The sequence below is a fragment of the Nipponia nippon genome, unplaced genomic scaffold, assembly GCF_047370975.1.
Source record: "Nipponia nippon isolate SJK-2023a ecotype South Korea unplaced genomic scaffold, ASM4737097v1 scaffold_22, whole genome shotgun sequence".
In the NCBI taxonomy this organism is placed as follows: domain Eukaryota; kingdom Metazoa; phylum Chordata; class Aves; order Pelecaniformes; family Threskiornithidae; genus Nipponia; species Nipponia nippon.
Window position 1 is genome coordinate 7,903,026 of NW_028262339.1, and position 21,116 is coordinate 7,924,141.

General features: G+C 42.1%; 1 protein-coding gene across 4 annotated transcripts in view; it reads right to left on the reverse strand.

The window, feature by feature from the left end:
- The window catches only part of LOC104011634 (myocyte-specific enhancer factor 2C-like), a 157,951-nt gene that overhangs the window by 12,065 nt on the left and 124,770 nt on the right, over positions 1-21,116 (reverse strand). The window lies entirely within an intron of this gene.

Sequence of the window (21,116 nt, forward strand, 5' to 3'; positions counted from 1 at the left end):
ATCTATATAGGAAAATGCAACTCATGCTGTATTTGGAACAACTGGTCTTAAAATGCTTTCCTTCATGGCAGACAACATTTCACTGATGTGCTGAATTTTAACTTAAATATATGACTCTATTTATAGCACTATAGTATATACTATGATATACTGTGCACTCAAAGGAGCCAAGATCTAACTTTGGCCTTAAAGAGAATTAGGAAAGTCAGACAATATTATGGCTTAAAAAAAAAAGTCAAAGCTATGCTGTGTTTTTTCAACAAGTATAGAGGATTCTGACTTGCCTGACTCAGCCCTTTCCAGTTAATGATTTTGTTTTGTTTTTAACCAAAGGATGAATACAGCAAGGCTATAATTTCCAGAAAAGGCAGGGGGAGGAATAGGAAGATTCTTAAATGTTTTTGGCTCTCTTTCCCCACACTTTCCCCACTGTCAACACTAAAGTCAGTGGGAGCAAGAGCATGTCCTTATTTGCAATATGTCTCCATATTCTTCATTTCTTTGCTGCTTTCTGCAAGCCCCAATAACAATTCTGAGAAGCAAATGTTTAATTTTTTTTTTTTTTCAGAAATGAGTTTCCTCTTTCACTAAATAATACTGATGACTGTATATCAGTACTGTTACTGACCTACCATCCCGCTAAAAAATGAGACCTCCCTTTTTAATCCATCTAATTTCATCTTCTATCCTCACAAAGTTTGGGGAAAGAGATGACTTTTTAGTGTAGCCTGGAAATTCTGCCACTATGGGGTCAAGAGAGATACAGAAAGTACCCAGTCATAGTGAGGAAATAGTATAAAAATTAATATAGAAAGAGAAAAATTTCACATATAAATACCAAGAAAACAAATTTTAGGGAAGACATTCTGTTCTAGGCTCATCTTTTGTTTACGGCTATCAAGCTGCAACACACAAGCTAAAAACAGTGTGGAAAGATGAGCTAGTGAGCACAGAACAGACCTATGAATTAGAAGCCCTAGAATTTCACAATTTCCTTTGTAGTCCCAAAGTCAGCGAAGCACTCAGTATCTCACTTTTTTCATATGTGAAATGGGGGTTACAGCCCAATTAACATAACTGCATAATGGAACTAAATTTAATAAAGTCTATGAGGTATCCATAAAAATAACAGTAAATGAGAGTGAATCTGTTTTCTAGTTTGGATAATGAAGTATGTCCAAGCATTACTACCATTAAATCATATTTTTAATCTGCAAGCACATTAACTAATTGTATTAATCAGATCAGCAAATTCATGAAGAAAATTGATCAAGGGCTATTAAATACAAAAATACCGCTTCAGGCTCTGGAACACCCTGAATCATGAAAACTAGGACACAGGGGAAGTATTACTAAGTGCTTGACTCTCATATTCTTTGGGTACCTGCTATTAGCCACTGGTCTGCCCTGGCTTGTTTATTCTTATGCTTTTACTTATAATGATCTTGCAACACTTTGAAAAAAGAATTAAAATCAAAAATTAAATGCACTGAGACCACTTCAGAGATTTTAAACAAAAATATTTTTTATAGTTAGTCTGATTGTTTATTTCCTTAATAATATCTTACAGTCATTTTGTCAATGAGTTAATTTTAAAAAAGTGTATTTTGCACTTATCAAGCAAAAATAACAGAGCACTGGCAAGAATTTCCCATTTCATGTTAGTAGGATTTTTCTTAAGTCAACAATTGCTCTCAACATGGATTTGCTATATTTTAAGCTCTAATTAATGCTATGTGTTCTTACAGGTGAAGAGATTAAATATACAATATTGCGTTTTTTTCTAGAAACTACAGTGCCTTTTAAAAGCTGAACTTCACTTTGACAAACTGAAGACTGGAAAATACAGTTATGACATGGTGAAAGGATCAGGAGAAGAAACTGAAGCAAAAGAAGAGCTTTTCTGGTGCTGGTTTCATACAGGATCTATTTTACCAAAAGGAAGTAAAACTGCCTTATGAAATCTGTTGTATGGCAAGCATTTGTTCAGAGTGTGAAAATAAAGCTGTTTGAAGAAACAATGTAGTTTTTAAAAAGTCTGTAATATACTATCTAAGATATTTAAGGAAACAGCATGCACTGTAGCCTATATGTTTGTTTTTATGCTTGCAATTTTTGGAGAAAAGAAACCTTTACAAGAAAACACTCCTGTTTCATACAGAAGAGTTGCTTAATATAATTTTCTATTAAAAAACTGAGAAAAAGAATGCATCCTTATCAAATTATACTGTTCAGAAACTTTATTCAGACCTTTACTATTTACATACTGATGTAAAATATTTTGAACAGTGATAACATTTTTTACATGTATCTTTTTAGAACTTTTTTGTTAAGAACTACTGCAATCTTCTCTTTACCAATGGATTTCTGCTGTTCGTGGCATATTATGCCAGCTAGCATTTTGGAGCCATAAAATAACCATTCTTCCTTCCAGCCACCAAATTGTTATTCTTTTGGTATAATGTGGATTCTGGAATGTAAGACTGTGGAACTTAAACCAATGATATAGAAACCCACTATTTAAAAATCAGTGATGAATGCATGCATGTGGCTTGCAGCTAAGAAAAGTCTGCATTTAAACTATATCTCTTTCAACCATATCCTCCTTACTCAGAAAGCTGTGGCTTGCTCTGAGGCAGCTGTCCCAACTTCAGATAAATCCACCAAAGAGAATGGTCGCGTTTACATTCAGAGGCGTGTGCACACACACATACAGTATAAAACACAGCATTTTTTACCCTTTCTTAAATATGTTATCACAGAGACTCTACCAACATCACTGATTGACCAGCTTTGGCCAGTGGCAGGTTTGTCTTGGAGCCGGCTGGAACTGTCTCCGTCCAACATGGGGACAGCTTCTGGCATCTTAATAGAATCATAGAATCATAGAATTGTTAAGGTTGGAAAAGACCCTTAAGATCTTCTCACAGAAGCCACCCCTGCAACCCCTCCTGCTACCAAAACCTTGCCATGTAAACCCAGTACAATAATGAAAATAAAAACAGTAGATGCACAGTTTTAAAGGGCATATGTCAGAATTTGTAAAATTTACTGTATTTTCAATTTTGGAAGTTTTCAGAGAAAATTATTTTTCTTAGTGTTGTTTGTTATACTGATCTGAAAGAGTAAAAATATTTTACACATAGAAGAGCTTGTTTCTAGACAGAACTAGTGGAGCAGCATATGTCATGAAATGCAGTGCCAGACTTTGTATTTGGACTAATGGCACAATATAAAGACAAATGCTTTCTGAGCATAGAATGCTCTTTTTGGGCATGTTCCCATATATTGCAATTAGGCACAAGTGCCATTATCTCTAGAGAGAATTTTGTCCAAGTACAGATTGCATGATTAATCCTTATGATATCCCTTTTTAAAAACTCATATCCAGAAAAGCTATTTTTATGCACTGGTAGTTAGTCAGTCAATAAAACTTAATACAGAATATTAATCTAGTAATGGAAAACTACTATTTGAACTATGTTGCAAATTAAAGTACAACTATGTTAAACGGTCACTTCTGTATTGTAAGAATTTAAGGGTAAGAATAAGGCACAAGTTTGTTCAGGATAGGATAGACAGCAAAGTTTATTTCTCTTCCTTCATACCCCATTAGTAACATCTGCACCTTACATATCGTTTGTGTCACTGGTATGACAATGGTTGCAAACTGGCTGCAATTTTCGATATTCTCAGAGTTATGGAAACGCTTATCTACTGAGCATTTAAGTTTGAAACCTTTCCACATATTAAGGTAACACAAATAAGGAGTGAATAATTTATTTCCATATCTCTCAACATTCTTGAACAGCATTGTCATGAGTTCAAAGTCTCAAAGTATGAAAAATCAGATGATTTTTGTATTTTGACTTCTTGAAGTTTTGATTCTGTTGATTTTTTATTTTATCATTTCAAAGAAACAAAAATACAATTAATGATCAAAACCTCTATCATCGTCCTATAAGAGTTAAGAACAAGACAATAAATATGCCCTTTCTTTGCTTTTTTCTTTCATTTACTCTAATGCTTTTCATTGGCCATATGGGTTGAGAATTTAGAAGATGTTTAGGAACCTGGGATGCCTACTTCCCGTTAATTTTAATAGGAATGAGCTTTCAAATTTTTGAAGGAGTAAAATATTAGTAAATAAATATTATGTAATACTAATACTAATAAATATTAGTAGTCATTTCAAGTTCTCAACAAGCATATGCTCTTACTTGTGGAAATTATCATAATTCTTCCAAGAAGAATATGTACATTCCATTTCATGGAGGATTCCTATTTCTTATTGGGTTACATTAAATACAAATACCATATATGTGACATTATGACTGACCACCAAGTCTGTCAAAAGGAATGTTTAGAATGGGTCTATATAAATAAGAGATCAAACTATGCTATAATTTACCCTGGAATTTATAATATAAGGAAAATAAATGAAAAATAATAGAAATTTTGCTATTTTCACATTCAGTTTCCCACTCTTCACTTGATTCAGTTTCCCACTACTTAGAAGAATGGTAATTGTGCCTAATTGTGCTGTCACAAGTGGGGTCCCCCAGGGATCGATATTGGGCCCAACGCTATTCAATATCTTCATAAGTGATCTGGATAACGGGATCAAGTGTAGCCTGATGAAGTTCGCAGATGACACCAAATTGAGCGGGGAAGTAGACACTCTGGAAGGGAGAGCCACCCTGCAGGAAGATCTGGATAGGCTGGAAGAGTGGGTTAACAAGAACCTTATGAAGTTTAACAAAGACAAGTGTAAGGTCTTGCACCTGGGAAAACATAATCCGGGAGTGCAGCTCAGGCTGGGATCCACCCGGCTAGAGAGCAGCTCTGTGGAAAGGGACCTGGGGGTCCTGGTGGACAGGAAGCTCAATATGAGTGAACAGTGTGCTGCTGCGGCCAAGAAGGCCAATAGGATGCTGGGTTGTATCAACAAGGGCATCACCAGCAGAGATAAAGAAGTCATTACCCCACTCTACTTGGTGCTTGTCAGGCCACACCTGGAATACTGTGTACAGTTCTGGTCCCCGTTATACAAAAAAGATGTGGACAGGCTGGAGGGGGTCCAGAGAAGGGCCACCAAGATGATCAAGGGTCTGGGAAGCCTGCCATATGAGGACAGGCTGAGAGAGCTGGGTTTGTTCAGCCTTGAGAAAAGGAGGCTTAGAGGTGATCTCATCACCATGTACCAGTACTTAAAGGGTAGCTACAAAGATGGAGACTCCCTTTTTACAAGGAGTCACATGGTGAGGACAAGGGGTAACAGGTACAAGTTACTCCCAGGGAGATTCCGATTGGACACGAGAGGTAAATTTTTCACAATGAGAACAGTCAATCATTGGAATAATCTCCCCAGGGAAGTGGTTGACTCCGCTATGCTGAACACGTTTAAGGCTCAGCTGGACACGGTGCTGGGCCATCTCGTCTAGATTGTGCCAGAAAGGTTGGAGCAGATGATCCTCGAGGTCCCTTCCAACCTGGTATTCTATTCCAGAAAAATAATATCTTTACATTAAAGTACCTGCCCATTTCCATAACATTACACTAATGGACCTTCTTTACTGAATTACTGAGAGCCGAGACAGATGTGGTATATAAAATTTACTGACTTGCTGTGAAAGAATTCTCAGGCATCTTGTGAAATATCAGCTGCTTTTTGTACTGAAATAGGAACTCTTTACTCTTGTTATAGCTTAAGAAATCAACCATTTCAAATAATGTAAATATAAATTTAATGATTCCTACAACAATATAGGACTAAGTTGATATCTGACAGTGACATCCTCTCTCTAATTAGATTATTCTTATGATACAGGTAGTATAATTGTTAATGGGAAATTCTTGCTCTTTAAGTCTAAAGCTATGTAAAGGGCTCTGCTGGCACTACAGTTTTCCTGTACTGGGAAAAAGCCACTATTTGGGAATCATTAAAATGCTGTGAATGCTATAGGCAACTTAGGTATATGTGATGGCCACCTGCACTGGAAGTGCACAAAGAAAAAGGTTGCACTGTGTATCTCATTTCATGAGTTATTGAGAAGATTTCATTTTGGGAGCCAAGCAAAACTCCACTGCTCCCATTGCAATGGAGATAAATGGTCTGATCAAATTTGCTAAGGAAAATTGTGTCTATGATTTGCTTATATTTGTAATATATTGTCAAGAAAATGGCTTCCCTACTCTATAGCTCTTATTTTTCATTTTTGCTACATCCCTGGGCTAGTTAAAGCACTTGGGCTCAGATCCCACATAGTCTGAGAGTCTGGATCTTACTGCTAAATCTCATATTTACTATCATTAACAGTCCTCTAAAATTCTTGCCCCAAATTCCAAATTGCCCAGGCACAGCCCATATGGTGAGAGACAATTTTATAAATGCAGGCTCAACTGTAAAGAGCAGATTACCTCTCATCTCTATTCATGCTCTTCTGGCATTCCTAAAACCTCCATATGCATGCATCAGGGCCCTGATGGCACTACTGGGCCTTACTGGCCTTGCCCAGCTTCCCCTGGGGCCTTCCCCCACCCCTGCCCATGGCCCAGGACCCTATTTCAGCCCAGCCCAGAGATGCCATAGGAGTGCTGGTCTTCAGCTCTGCTACAGCCCTGCCCTGCCTGGCCATGGGCCCCACTGAGTTGGGCCGGATGCCTGGGCTGACGTCAGAACACTGCAAAACACATTTCTGGAAATCTAAGGCAGTGTCACAAATCTAGGAGGCTAAAAATCTGAGATACATTTTTCAACCAGAGAAACAGATGAGTTTATTCACACACAGAGTGAAAGACCATGAGAACAAAAATCTGACTTGTCCATCACAGACCATTACATTTCATGCAAATACTTTAATGCTGAATCAAGTACATGGCTAAGTATATGGCAAACTAATCTGATCACCAACACTGTGGTTTATGTTTTTCTACTATAATAAAATACATATTTAAATGTTTTTAAAGTAGTTCTTGCACTAAGCATTCTCCCACCTTAGACTATGTAAGGAATTCACACCTTAATAAAATAAATGTAAAGGTAGCACCTGACTACAGAATTAGCCTGTGATCACCTATATGAGGAACTGTAAGCAACCCTTCAAAACATTTCTTATTGCAATTAGGTTTCCCAAGCTGCAGGAAGACATTTCAGAACATCTCTGGACTCTCTCCTTCCAACCTTTGCAATAGGGGTATATCACATATGCCATGAGGGTATGGTACGTGTCTCAAATTCTGTCAACACAGAGAGAAGGGGGAGTGCTCTGCCTGCTTAAAGCTGACATCATCTTTATTCCTCCCTTTTTGCTCAACAAAGAAACAGAGCAATAGATGATCCAAGTCCAGGTCCTGTTTGTGTTTTTTAATTTTCCAGTACAGTTATTATTGTCAGTATGCTTATATTCTGATATTGTCTAATCATAAGATCTTACTATTTGCTTTTGCAATTCTTTAATTGCATCTAATTTCAGGAATTTCAGAGCATATAGCTTTAATGCAGAAATGCTATATTTCCTATATCTTTACCTCTGATTGTATTGATTAATGTTTCCACTTCCACAACACTGTTTTGTTCTAATACGTTTATATATCAATATCTATGTCTATCTCAGAAAACATATATTTTAAATTATCTTGTTTGCTTTGATGTTTCATCTAATCAGCATAGTAAATAAGTTATAATCAGTGAGAAAAATCACTTAAAATTACACAGTGGTCTTCAATTTGTGCTTTATAAAGACTACACTTTTGTAGTTCAAAAATATGGGCACTGCACAATGAGCACCAGGACAACTTTCCTGTGCATTATCGGCTCTCTGGTGGTTTTTAAAGTCCAAATATCAGGGACCAGATAGTCACTTAAAGGTGTCTTACCATGGTGAAATAGCTAGCCTACCACTGTCACTGGAGCTGTAGCTGTTACCATGAGGAGCAGACACAGTGCAGTATCCTCTACCTTGTGTAGCATTCCTTCCTCACTGACTGTTCACATTTGCATAGGTTAGTGTCACTTTCCACACTAGGAATGCAGAATTCTTTTACACTGAAGTTCAGTGTATTAGAAGAGGTCAACGCCAAAAATCTAAGATGGTTTTCAGCAGTGCTCATCTAAAATTTAGCCTGCATGACAACTTTTCTGAAAATTTTGCAGTAAGTGGCACAGGCCTGATCTCTTAGCATGCACAGGATGCACAAAATTATATCAGGACCTCATCTGTCTGAGATACCCCCCCCCCCCCCAATATATTTTCAGAACTTAGCTGCCCACTTAGGATTTTCAATTATTTCTTATTCCAGTAAAGCAATTAAATAATGCATATTATAAGCATGTGATAATATATCTCTCCATCTTGTATGCTAGCTGAAAAGATGCTCCATTCTAGTCCCTTCTATGCAAAAAAACCCAGTATTTTTTCTTCTTTTATATGACCTGTTCTAGAGTCAGAAGAAATACAAACCAGACTTATGTAAGAGGGAAAACTACATTACTGGAAAACAAAACCTTTTCTGAAGATATATAGGAGCCTGGGAAGAGTAGAGTCTAAGACTGCCAAAGACCCTTTTCATAGGACAAATAATTTGCTTTTTTGGCTGCTCTAAAGCAATTATCATTTTGGGGAAAAATGCTTTTTAAATGAAAAATATTTCAGGACAAGAAGTAATTCCAATTATAAACTGAGCATATAATTTGCAAATGTACTTTTTTTGCTTCCCCAAAGAAATTTTAGAAATAACTGTTTGTCCTGGTTTCAGCTGGGACAGAGTTAATTTTCTTCTTAGTAGCTGGTATAGTGCTGTGTTTTGGATTTAGTATGAGAATAATGTTGATAACACACTGATGTTTTAGTTGTTGCTAAGTAGTGCTTACACCAGTCAAGGACTTTTCAGCTTCCCATGCTCTGCATGGCGTACAAGAAGCTGGGAGGGGGCACAGCCAGGGGGCCTGACCCACATTGGCCACAGGGCTATTCCACACCATATGACGTCATGCTCAGTATATAACTGGGGCGAGTTGGCCGGGGGGGAAGGGATTGCTGCTCGGGAACAGGCTGGGCATCAGTCAGGGTGTGGTGAGCAATTGTGTCGTATATCACTTGCTTGGTACATTATTATTGTATTATATTATTATTATTATTATTACTACCACTACTACTATCATTCTATTTTATTTTACTTCAATTATTAAACTGTTCTTATCTCAACCCAGGAGTTGTCTGACTTTCACCCTTCCAATTCTCTCCCCCACCCCACTGGGGGGGAGTGAGTGAACGGCTGTGTGGTTCATAGTTGCTGGCTGGGGTTAAACCACGACAGTCCTTTTTGGCGCCCAACGTGGGGCTCGAGGGTTTGAGATAATAACAGATTAATCAGAGTGTATTAAGGAATTTGTATCTGTTAACAGTTGCTGGTCATAATATTGATTCATCTGCTCTCGGTATTAGTCTACCTGATCTGCACCATGCTCTTGCTTTTGCAGTACATGTTAAAGATTGGTGTTGGGTGTTGCAGTTTTCTGTGCTCTGCCGTGATTAGTGATGTTTTGCCTGGGAGATTTGTTATTAAAACACTGACCTTGAGCGCTATCTGGTATTTGGGTTCTGTACTGAAGCCATTACTGTACTTCGGGTACCACCTCATGGAGACAATTAGCAATTATACCTCTTCCTCTGAGAGGCTTTTTATGGAGGAAATACAGAATAGCACCTTCACTGCCGCCTTCTATAATGTTTCCTCCTTCATTACAACAACTTTTTTGTATCTTGAACATCCTTGGGTAGTTAAGATACATCTATTGGTATTTCTTGGGTATATTGTTTCGGTTTTGTCTAGAGTTAATATGCATTTTAAGAATATCATCCAGAGATCTGCCCCAAGGCTGGATAATTATGAGTGGCAGGGTGTGTGGGAGAGTATGGGCAAATGCCTAGGACGGTGGGCCCCTCCAGTGTTTTGGAGTTTCACCCCTGAACAAATGCAGAATCCTGAAAAATTAGTAGAACATCTGGAAAAAGTATGCTGTCATCCTGACAATTCTAGGGAGACACAAATCACTGCAATGTGCTGGGGCCTGGCCCATGCCTACCGAGCCGTATTAAACACTATTCAGAACCCTCAAGGGGAAGAGAAGGTCTCTGGATCTGACAACAAAACGACTGGCGTTGCAGCTATGCCAGCCCCGGCAACAGATACTACTGATACGCCAGCCCCTGTAACAGGTGCTGTGGCTACACCAGAGAACCAACCCGTGCCAGTATCAGTTGCCCCTATACAGAAGAAAAAATACACAAGAAAATCAACTCGTTTAGTAAGGGCTGATGATGAACCAGGGCCATCACAAGAACAGGAGGAGGAAGAGGCAGAACCCACAAATGAGATGGTAACAACCCGATCTCTGTCCCTGAGTGAGCTGCGAGATATGCGAAAAGATTTTAGTCGTCATCCAGGTGAGCACATCATCACTTGGCTGCTCCGATGCTGGGATAATGGGGCTAGTAGCCTGGAATTAGAGAGTAAGGAAGCCAAGCAGCTGGGATCCATTTCTAGGGAAGGGGGCATTGACAAAGCGATTGGAAAAGGGGCAAAAGTCCTCAGCCTCTGGAGGCGACTTCTGGCAGCTGTGAAGGAAAGGTATCCTTTCAAGGAAGATTTTTTATGTCAGCCAGGCAAGTGGACCACCATGGAGAGAGGTATCCAGTACCTGAGGGAATTAGCCGTGCTGGAGGTGATGCATAATGACTTGAACAATGAGCAGTTATCCAAAGATCCAGATGAAGTCCAGTGCACACGACCCATGTGGCGGAAGTTCGTGCGGAGCGCACCGTCATCATATGCAAACTCTTTGGCAACAATGACCTGGAAAGATGAAGAGGGACCAACGGTGGATGAATTGGCTGGCCAACTTCGACAATACGAAGAAAGTCTCTCTGCCTCCCTACGGGCCTGCGTCGCGGCTGTGGAGAAACTGCCTGATGTGCTAGCTGAGAAATTATCCCGGGAGTTCCAGCGATTCAAAGAGGACATGTCCTACTCCTCACCTGTACGGACCAGTATCTCAGCCATCAGGAGTAAGCATCCCTCTCTTCAAGAGAGAAGATATAGTGAATACACACCACGGGCCACCCTGTGGTTTTATCTGCGTGACCATGGAGAGGACATGAGGAAGTGGGATGGAAAATCTACCTCGACCCTAGAGGCACGGGTACGTGAGTTGCAAGGAAAAACAATTACAAAAGGTGGTTCTTCCAGGAAAATTGCTGCTCCAGTTTCCAGTGAGCAGTTCCCTAGACAGGATAAAAGGGCTGATTTTGCTTCCGATCTCAATAAAGGGGTTTTTGATTCGCATTTACAAGAAGTGAGTAACGAATGCTATGACCGGGACTAGAGGGGCCCTGCCTCCAGCCAGGTGGAGGAAAGGGACAACCGGGTGTACTGGACTGTGTGGATTCGATGGCCTGGCACATCAGACCCACAGGAGTATAAGGCTTTAGTAGACACCGGTGCACAGTGTACCCTAATGCCATCAAGCTATGAAGGGGCAGAACCCATCTGTATTTCTGGAGTGACAGGGGGATCCCAACAGCTGACTGTATTGGAGGCTGAAGTAAGCTTAACCGGGAAGGAGTGGCAGAAGCATCCCATTGTGACTGGCCCAGAGGCTCCATGCATCCTTGGCATAGATTACCTCAGGAGAGGGTATTTCAAGGACCCAAAAGGGTACCGGTGGGCTTTTGGTATAGCTGCCTTGGAGACGGAGGAAATTAAACAGCTGTCTACCCTGCCTGGTCTCTCGAAGGACCCCTCTGTTGTGGGGTTGCTGAGGGTCAAAGAACAACAGGTGCCAATCGCTACCACAACAGTGCACCGGCGTCAATATCGCACCAACAGAGACTCCCTGATTCCCATCCATAAGCTGATTCGTCAACTGGAGAGCCAAGGAGTGATCAGCAAGACTCGCTCACCCTTTAACAGTCCCATATGGCCAGTGCGAAAGTCTAATGGAGAGTGGAGACTAACAGTAGACTATCGGGGCCTGAATGAAGTCACGCCGCCACTGAGCTCTGCTGTGCCAGACATGCTAGAACTTCAATATGAACTGGAGTCAAAGGCAGCCAAATGGTATGCCACAATTGACATCGCTAATGCATTTTTCTCAATTCCTTTGGCGGCAGAGTGCAGGCCACAATTTGCTTTCACTTGGAGGGGGGTCCAGTACACCTGGAATCGACTGCCCCAGGGGTGGAAACACAGCCCCACCATTTGCCATGGACTGATCCAGACTACATTGGAACAGGGTGGGGCTCCGGAACACCTGCAATACATTGATGACATCATCGTGTGGGGCAACAAAGCAGAAGAAGTTTTTGAGAAAGGGAAGCAAATAGTCCAAATCCTTCTGGAGGCTGGCTTTGCCATAAAACAAAGTAAGGTCAAGGGACCTGCACAGGAGATCCAGTTTTTAGGAGTAAAATGGCAAGATGGACGTCGTCAGATCCCAATGGATGTGATCAACAAAATAACAGCCATGTCTCCACCAACCAGCAAAAAGGAAACACAGGCTTTCTTGGGCGTTGTGGGTTTTTGGAGAATGCATATTCCAAATTACAGTCTGATCGTAAGCCCTCTCTATCAAGTGACCCGGAAGAAGAATGATTTTAAATGGGGCCCTGAGCAACGACAGGCCTTTGAACAAATTAAACAGGAGATAGTCCATGCAGTAGCCCTTGGGCCAGTCCGGGCAGGGCAAGATGTAAAAAATGTGCTCTACACTGCAGCCGGGGAGAATGGCCCTACCTGGAGCCTCTGGCAGAAAGCACCAGGGGAGATTCGAGGTCGACCCCTAGGGTTTTGGAGTCGGGGATACAGAGGATCTGAGGCTAGCTATACTCCAACTGAAAAAGAGATATTAGCAGCATATGAAGGGGTTCGAGCCGCTTCGGAAGTGGTTGGTACTGAAGCACAGCTCCTCTTGGCACCCCGACTGCCAGTGTTGGGCTGGATGTTCAAAGGGAGGGTCCCCTGTACACATCATGCAACTGATGCTACATGGAGTAAGTGGGTCGCACTGATCACACAACGGGCTCGAATAGGAAACCCCAGTCGCCCAGGAATCTTGGAAGTGATCATGGACTGGCCAGAAAGCAAAGATTTTGGAATATCACCAGAGGAGGAGGTCACGCGTGCTGAGGAGGCCCCACCATATAATAAACTATCAGAAAATGAGAAGCAATATGCCTTGTTCACTGATGGGTCCTGTCGCCTTGTGGGGAAACATCGGAGGTGGAAAGCTGCTGTATGGAGTCCTGTACGACAAGTTGCAGAAACTGCTGAAGGAGAAGGTGAATCGAGTCAGTTTGCAGAGGTGAAAGCCATCCAGCTGGCTTTAGATATGGCCGAACGAGAAAAGTGGCCAATGCTCTATCTCTTTACCGACTCATGGATGGTGGCAAATGCCCTGTGGGGCTGGTTACAGCAATGGAAGCAGAGCAACTGGCAGCGCAGAGGCAAACCCATCTGGGCTGCCACATTGTGGCAAGATATTGCTGCCCGGATAGAGAACCTGGTTGTAAAAGTACGTCATGTAGATGCTCACGTACCCAAGAGTCGGGCCACTGAAGAACATCAAAACAATCAGCAGGTGGATCAGGCTGCTAAGATTGAAGTGGCTCAAGTGGACCTGGACTGGCAACATAAGGGTGAATTATTTCTAGCTCGGTGGGCCCATGACACCTCAGGCCATCAAGGAAGAGATGCAACATATAGATGGGCTCGTGATCGAGGGGTGGATCTGACCATGGATACTATTGCAGAGGTTATCCATGAATGCGAAACATGTGCTGCAATCAAGCAAGCCAAGCGCTTCAAGCCTCTCTGGTATGGAGGACGATGGCTGAAATATAAATACGGGGAGGCCTGGCAGATTGATTATATCACACTTCCACAAACCCGCCAAGGCAAGCGCCATGTGCTTACAATGGTGGAAGCAACCACCGGATGGCTGGAAACATATCCTGTGACCCATGCCACCGCCCGCAACACTATCCTGGGTCTTGAAAAGCAAGTCCTGTGGCGACATGGCACCCCAGAAAGAATTGAGTCAGATAACGGAACTCATTTCCGAAACAGCCTCATAGACACCTGGGCCAAAGAGCATGGCATTGAGTGGGTGTATCACATCCCCTATCATGCACCAGCCTCCGGGAAAATCGAACGATACAATGGACTGTTAAAGACTACACTAAAAGCAATGGGTGGTGGGACATTCAAACACTGGGATACACATTTAGCAAAGGCCACTTGGTTAGTCAACACTAGGGGATCTGCCAATCGAGCTGGCCCTGCCCAGTCAAGACTTCTACGTACTGCAGAGGGGGATAAAGTCCCTGTAGTGCACCTAAAAAATATGACGGGGAAGACAGTCTGGGTTACTCCTGCTTCAGGCAGAGGTAAACCCATTCGTGGGATTGCTTTTGCTCAAGGCCCTGGATGCACTTGGTGGGTGATGCGGGAGGATGGGGAAGTCCGATGTGTACCTCAAGGAGATTTGATTTTGGGTGAAAATAGCCAATGAACTGAATTGTATAATGTTAGTTGCTATATAATACTAGATGTCATCACTTCAATGATCACTATGTGCCATATCAAGGGTATACAGTAAGAATCACCCAAATTAATGAAGAAAAACTTTGAGGAAACTGAACAAAGTGCAGTGGTGATGGAACCAGAACTGACTTCAGCATACAACAATCCAACACCACACACCATCTCTCCTGCCCTGAAAGACTGTTATGACAGATGGAGCCTAAAGTCATGAACTAAATGAACTCAACAAACATTTTAGAGGGATAGCCTATAGACTAGGGAAATTATATCTATATGTGTGTGTGTGTATATATATATATAAAATATATCAAAAGACTGGAAAAGTGGTAATGATTAATTGGAATGTATTTGAAAGACCTGGGCATGACGTATATGGTATGGAATAAGGGGTGGATACTGTCCTGGTTTCAGCTGGGACAGAGTTAATTTTCTTCTTAGTAGCTGGTATAGTGCTGTGTTTTGGATTTAGTATGAGAATAATGTTGATAACACACTGATGTTTTAGTTGTTGCTAAGTAGTGCTTACACCAGTCAAGGACTTTTCAGCTTCCCATGCTCTGCATGGCGTACAAGAAGCTGGGAGGGGGCACAGCCAGGGGGCCTGACCCACATTGGCCACAGGGCTATTCCACACCATATGACGTCATGCTCAGTATATAACTGGGGCGAGTTGGCCGGGGGGGAAGGGATTGCTGCTCGGGAACAGGCTGGGCATCAGTCAGGGGGTGGTGAGCAATTGTGTCGTATATCACTTGCTTGGTACATTATTATTGTATTATATTATTATTATTATTATTACTACCACTACTACTATCATTCTATTTTATTTTACTTCAATTATTAAACTGTTCTTATCTCAACCCAGGAGTTGTCTGACTTTCACCCTTCCAATTCTCTCCCCCACCCCACTGGGGGGGAGTGAGTGAACGGCTGTGTGGTTCATAGTTGCTGGCTGGGGTTAAACCACGACACTGTTAACATCTTGTTTTCATAAACAGCAATAAGTAGCTACATGTTAAATTGTCTATTTTTGTTAAATGCACAATTATTGAAAAATTAAGAATGCAGTTTAATATTCAGTATCAGAAAAACTTTAAAACTACATATTTTAAACATAAATCATACGTCCTTATATTTCTAACCTGTCTATATCATGTCTATATCCTATATACAGGCAAAAGGAGAGTGTTTTGCACCTAGGTAATACTACTTAGATTTGTTCTGAAATTTAAGCAGATGCAAAGAAAAGACCAGTAACTAACCCTGCCCTGTCTCCTCTGGTTTTTTTTGTCTGGGAGACTGTTTCAACTGTTTTCAAGGGAAAAATCAGCTTGCAAGAGATTTAGAAAACTGGAATCTGTGGCTTGAATATCTTAATTAAGGTATCATATTATAAGTTAAAGAGCAGAGGTCACATTAACTCAATACTGCCAGGAGCTTCTGTGTGTGGCTGCAATCCCAGTTTCAAGAGGTTAATAGCATTTCTTGCTATCCTTCCCAGAGCAAAGTCATTGCTGCATTCCAGATTCAGAAAGCATTAACTATCTCTTTCAGGACTCGGGGTAGGCATGAAATCCAGATGTCTGCTGATATGCAATGCTTTTTTATATTTTCTGAATATGAACAAGAATATGAATTGCAGTATACAACATAAGACAGTGTGGTGTCCTAATGAGCAAGAATGCACAGACAAAATAAAGAGTGAAATCCCTGTCTCACTGAAGTAAAGCATACAATTTCTACAGACTTCACTAGGAAAAGAATTTTATCCAAAGAATCCAAGTTATTCTAGAAGAATATTTGTAATTTCTTGTCATAAAGGAAAAAAGTCAGCCATGACTGTCTTTAAAATCCTACTTACAAAGAATCACAGTTTGGATGACTCAGTTGTACATTGCATGTGAACTTAGGGCTTTCTTACTTTCAATCCTTCCAAGTTGTCTTTTTATAAATCCAAATACTGAGACACTGACAATTAGAGAGATGATGAGACAGAGAATAACTAAATAAATTACTAAGCCAACACTTACACAACTGATGGAAGCCTAATAAAGGCCAAATTTTCACATATTTCCATCGAGGTCTACTCAGAATGAGCTTACATGGACCTCTTTATGGATAAGAGGCCACGAGTTAGCTGAAAATACACACATCAAACCTTTGCATAAAACACACAAAGTCATTGTGAGATTTTTTTACTTTTAGATCGACAGTAGCCTCCATCCTTTCAAATCCATTCTCAAAGGTTTGCTGATGTGATATTTACCTGTACGAAAAGAGTCTGAATTAGCTCTATAAAACAGATCAGTTGTCTAGGGCAGAAATAGGACTTCATTTTGGAAAGGCCTATGTTGACTGCCTACACAGACATGAATTTCAGGTATTGTAAGATAGATAATTTCCTTCATACTATATATTAGAGCTGCCAAACAAGTTCTAGTGTTGTGTCGTGATTTAACCCCAGTCGGCAACCAAGCACCACACAGCCACTCACTCATGCTCCTCTCCTCCCGGTGGGATGAGGGAGAGAATCTGAAGAGCAAAAGTAAGAAAAATCGTGGGCTGAGATAAGTACAGTTTAATAACTGAAATATAATAATAATAATAGTAATGAAAAGGAAAACAACAAGACAGAGAGAGAGAGGAACAAAACCCAGGAAAAACAAGTGATGTAACCTGTCCTGGTTTCAGCTGGGCTAGAGTTAATTTTCTTCCTAGTAGCTGGTATAGTGCTGTGTTTTGGATTTAGGATGAGAATAATGTTGATAACACACTGATGTTTTAGTTGTTGCTAAGTAGTGCTTACACTAGTCAAGGACTTTTCAGCTTCTCATGCCCTGCCAGGTCCACAAGAAGCTGGGAGGGGGCATAGCCAGGACAGCTGACCCAGACTAGCCAAAGGGCTATTCCATACCATATGACGTTATGCTCAATATATAAACTGGGGAGAGTTGGCTGTGGGGGGGACCGCTGCTCAGGAACTGGCTGGGCATCAGTCAGCGGGTGATGAGCAACTGCATTGTGCATCACTTATTTTGTATATTATTATTATTATTTTCCGTTCCTTTTCTGTCCTATTAAACTGTCCTTATCTCAATCCATGAATTTTACTTATTTTTTTCTTTCTTTTCCTCATTCTCTCCCCCATCCCACTGGGGGCAGGGAGTGAGCAAGCGAATGGCTGTGTGGTGTTTAGCTGCCTGCCGGGTTAAACCACAACACAACCGCTCATTACCTGCTGACTGATGCCCAGCCAGTCCTCAAGCAGCTATCACTGCCCCCCAGCCAACTCCCCCCAGTTTATATACTGAGCATGATGTCATATGGTATGGAATAGCCAGGACAGTATCCACCCCTTATTCCATATCATCTACGTCATGCTCATGTCCTGCCCTTTCCAATACATTCCAATTAATCACCTCAACTTTTCCTGTCTTTTGATATACACACACAGATATACACATCTGATATACACACATTCCCTTAGTCCATAGTCCATCCCTCTAAAATGTCCGTTGAGTTCCTTCAGTCCAAGACTTTGGGCTCCATCTGTCATAACAGTCTTTCAGGGCAGAAGAGATGGTGTGTGGTGTTGGATTGTTGCATGCTGAAGCCAGTTCTGGTTCCATCACTGCTGCACTTTGCTTGGTTTCCTCAAAGTTCATTCTTCATTCATCTGGGTGATTCTTACTGGAATACTGTTGATATGGCATATAGTCACCATAGAAGTGATGATGTACAGTATTATATGGCAATTAACATCATCATACAATTCAGTTCATGGCTATTCTCACCCAAAATCAAATCCCCTTGAGGTACACATTGGGCTTCCCCATCCTCCTGCATCACCCACCAAGTGCAGCCAGGTCCTTGAGCAAAAGCAATCCCACGAATGGGTTTGCCTTTACCTGAGGCAGGAGTAACCCAGACTGTCTTCCCCAGCATATTTTTTATGTGCACTACAGGGACTTTATCCCCTTCTACAGTATGTAAAAGTCTTGATTGGTCAGGGCCAGCTTGATTGGCAGATCCCCTAGTGTTGACTAAGCAGGTGGCCTTTGCTAAATGTGTATTCCATTGTTTGAATGTCCCACTATCCATTGCTTTTAGTGTAGTCTTTAACAGTCCATTGTATCGTTCGATTTTCCCAGAGGCTGGTGCGTGATAGGGTGTAGCAAACACTACATATCAAGGTTATCCCACTAGATCTCCAGCCGACCCGGGCTTTATACCCCCAGCAGTAGGTGTGTCATGTTATAAGGGGCGGAGACAAGGGAGGGTCGACCCTTAACTCTTTCCGTACAGCACGTGATCTTCCGGTCGCCAGCCCTTATCTTTACTACATTTCCCCCTCCCTTAGCTCCAGTAGTTCTGGATCTTGCTGGGGAAGCTGCGTGTAAAATAATCGATATATGGTAAGACTTATACAGACACGCATCCGTTACGTTCATAGATTTTGCCCAGTCCAGCCAGTAGTTCGTCGCGGCTCCCTCATTACTCCCCCACACCATCAGGATGCATAGGGAAATGGTAACCTGTCAAGATAAGACTCAATAGATTGATTAATGTCTATACGGTCGAATATTTCGACTGGGCACCCATTCTAGCGTCCCTTTCTCGGTTTGCACACACGCATACCCACGTCCCAAGCAACGGAGGGAATAAGGGCCCCCCCATTCACGGGTTTGCAGGTCCCGTACTTGAACCAAAGGGTAAGGCCCTTCGTTCTCATCGAGCCGGAAATGTGCCTGGGTTGCAGTCTGGGTTTTATAGGTGTTCCCTCGAATGGTATGATTTAAGGTAATTAGTGCCGTCGTCAACAGACGCTGTGCCCGAAATAAGGGAGGGTCAAGGGGAGGGGGAACCCCTGTTCCTGGGCTTATCTTTTCCCCCTCCCTAAGTCGGTCGAGTAACTCTTTTAATGTGCGGTGCGCGCGTTCTACAATGCTTTGGCCCGTACTGTTATAGGGAATGCCATGACTCAACTGAATATCCCAGCGCGCGCAAAAGTCCTTTGTCTTCTTGCTGACATATGCCGCTCCATTATCTGTTTTAATTTTTTGTGGGATGCCAAGTTGCGCCATACAGTCCTGCCAATGTAAAATAACTGAGAGAGCATTTTGTTTAGCATGCATAGTCGCTAAAATAACTCCACTGCAGGTATCAACTGTGACATGCAGATACTTACGTGGATTAAAGGGTTCATAAATCGTAACATCAGACTGCCATATTTGGTTGGGCTGCAACCCTCGAGGGTTTACCCCTGCCTCCCAGAGGGGACCTTTGGAACACACAGGACAAGCAGCAATCACAGAGCGAGCATCTTGCAACGTAATGCCAGCGAGCCTAGCTAAACCGCGAGCTCCACAGTGGAGGAGCTCATGCAGGCGGAAAGCTCGCCTTAGGTTAGAAGTTTCTTCAACCGCCAGTACGCTCTTTGCTAAGCTGTCCGCTATTTCATTCCCAGCAGAAAGAAAACTCGGTATGGAACTATGACTATTAACATGGATAGGACAGACAGGAGCGGTTCTCATTTGCAGTGCGGTGAGCAACATTCCGGCAATCTCTGACGTTGCCCCAAGTGCCCATCGGCACTTCTTCAGTAACTTATATACATAGCAAGAGTCTGTGATTAGATCCAAGGCCTCTTCGGGCCATTGAGTGAGAGCCATCCATACCGCCTTGGCCTCAAGATACTGCACGGATTGCCCTTGATCTTGATAACTAATGTGGGTCCACTGACCATCCTCCTGCCATGTAACGACAGCTTTCCCAGTAATCGATGACGCGTCGGTAAAAACCGTGCGGCCTCCGGTGGGTTGTTCAACTATGGCACTAGCTGGCAAAAAATGGAGTACCTGGATTATCTCCCCACAGGGGTGTGGTCTTAGACCTTCAATACGACCCGTAAATTCAGCTATCGCCGCTTGCAGGAGCCCCACTTGTGGAAGTACCAACTCCCACTGTGCCAAAGAACAGGGCAATGCGATGACCTCCGGGTCCTTCCCTGTTAAGTGTTGAGTTTGCCTCCGACAGCGGAGAATAAGCTGGGATAATAATGTTGGCCAAGAAATTAAAGCCGTCTTTGGTTTGCCTTGATACAACCAAGCAAAAGGCCAGCCTTTTTCACCATTATTTTGAATTAGTAAACCATGGCCAGCGGTATCGGTCATGTAAATCAGGGCAGTGACTGGTTGTTCAGGTGTAAATCGAGCGAGACCCCAATGCTGGGCTCGCTCCATAATTGTCCTAAGAATCTCCTGATGGTTTCTTGAAAGAGTCCTTGGAGCTAGGGGGGAATCTCCTCCTTTCAGGAGTTGATATAAGGTAGTCATTTCTGCCTCAGATATTGGAATAAAGTTTCTAAGCCACAATAGTTGTCCAATTAATTTTTGTGCCTCATGGAGTGTTGTCACTGTAGTCCGAATTTCAAATGATTGTGCTGTCACGCTTCGTGGCCTCAGTTGAGTACCTAAATACTTTACTGCACGCCCTACCTGTGTTTTCCGAGG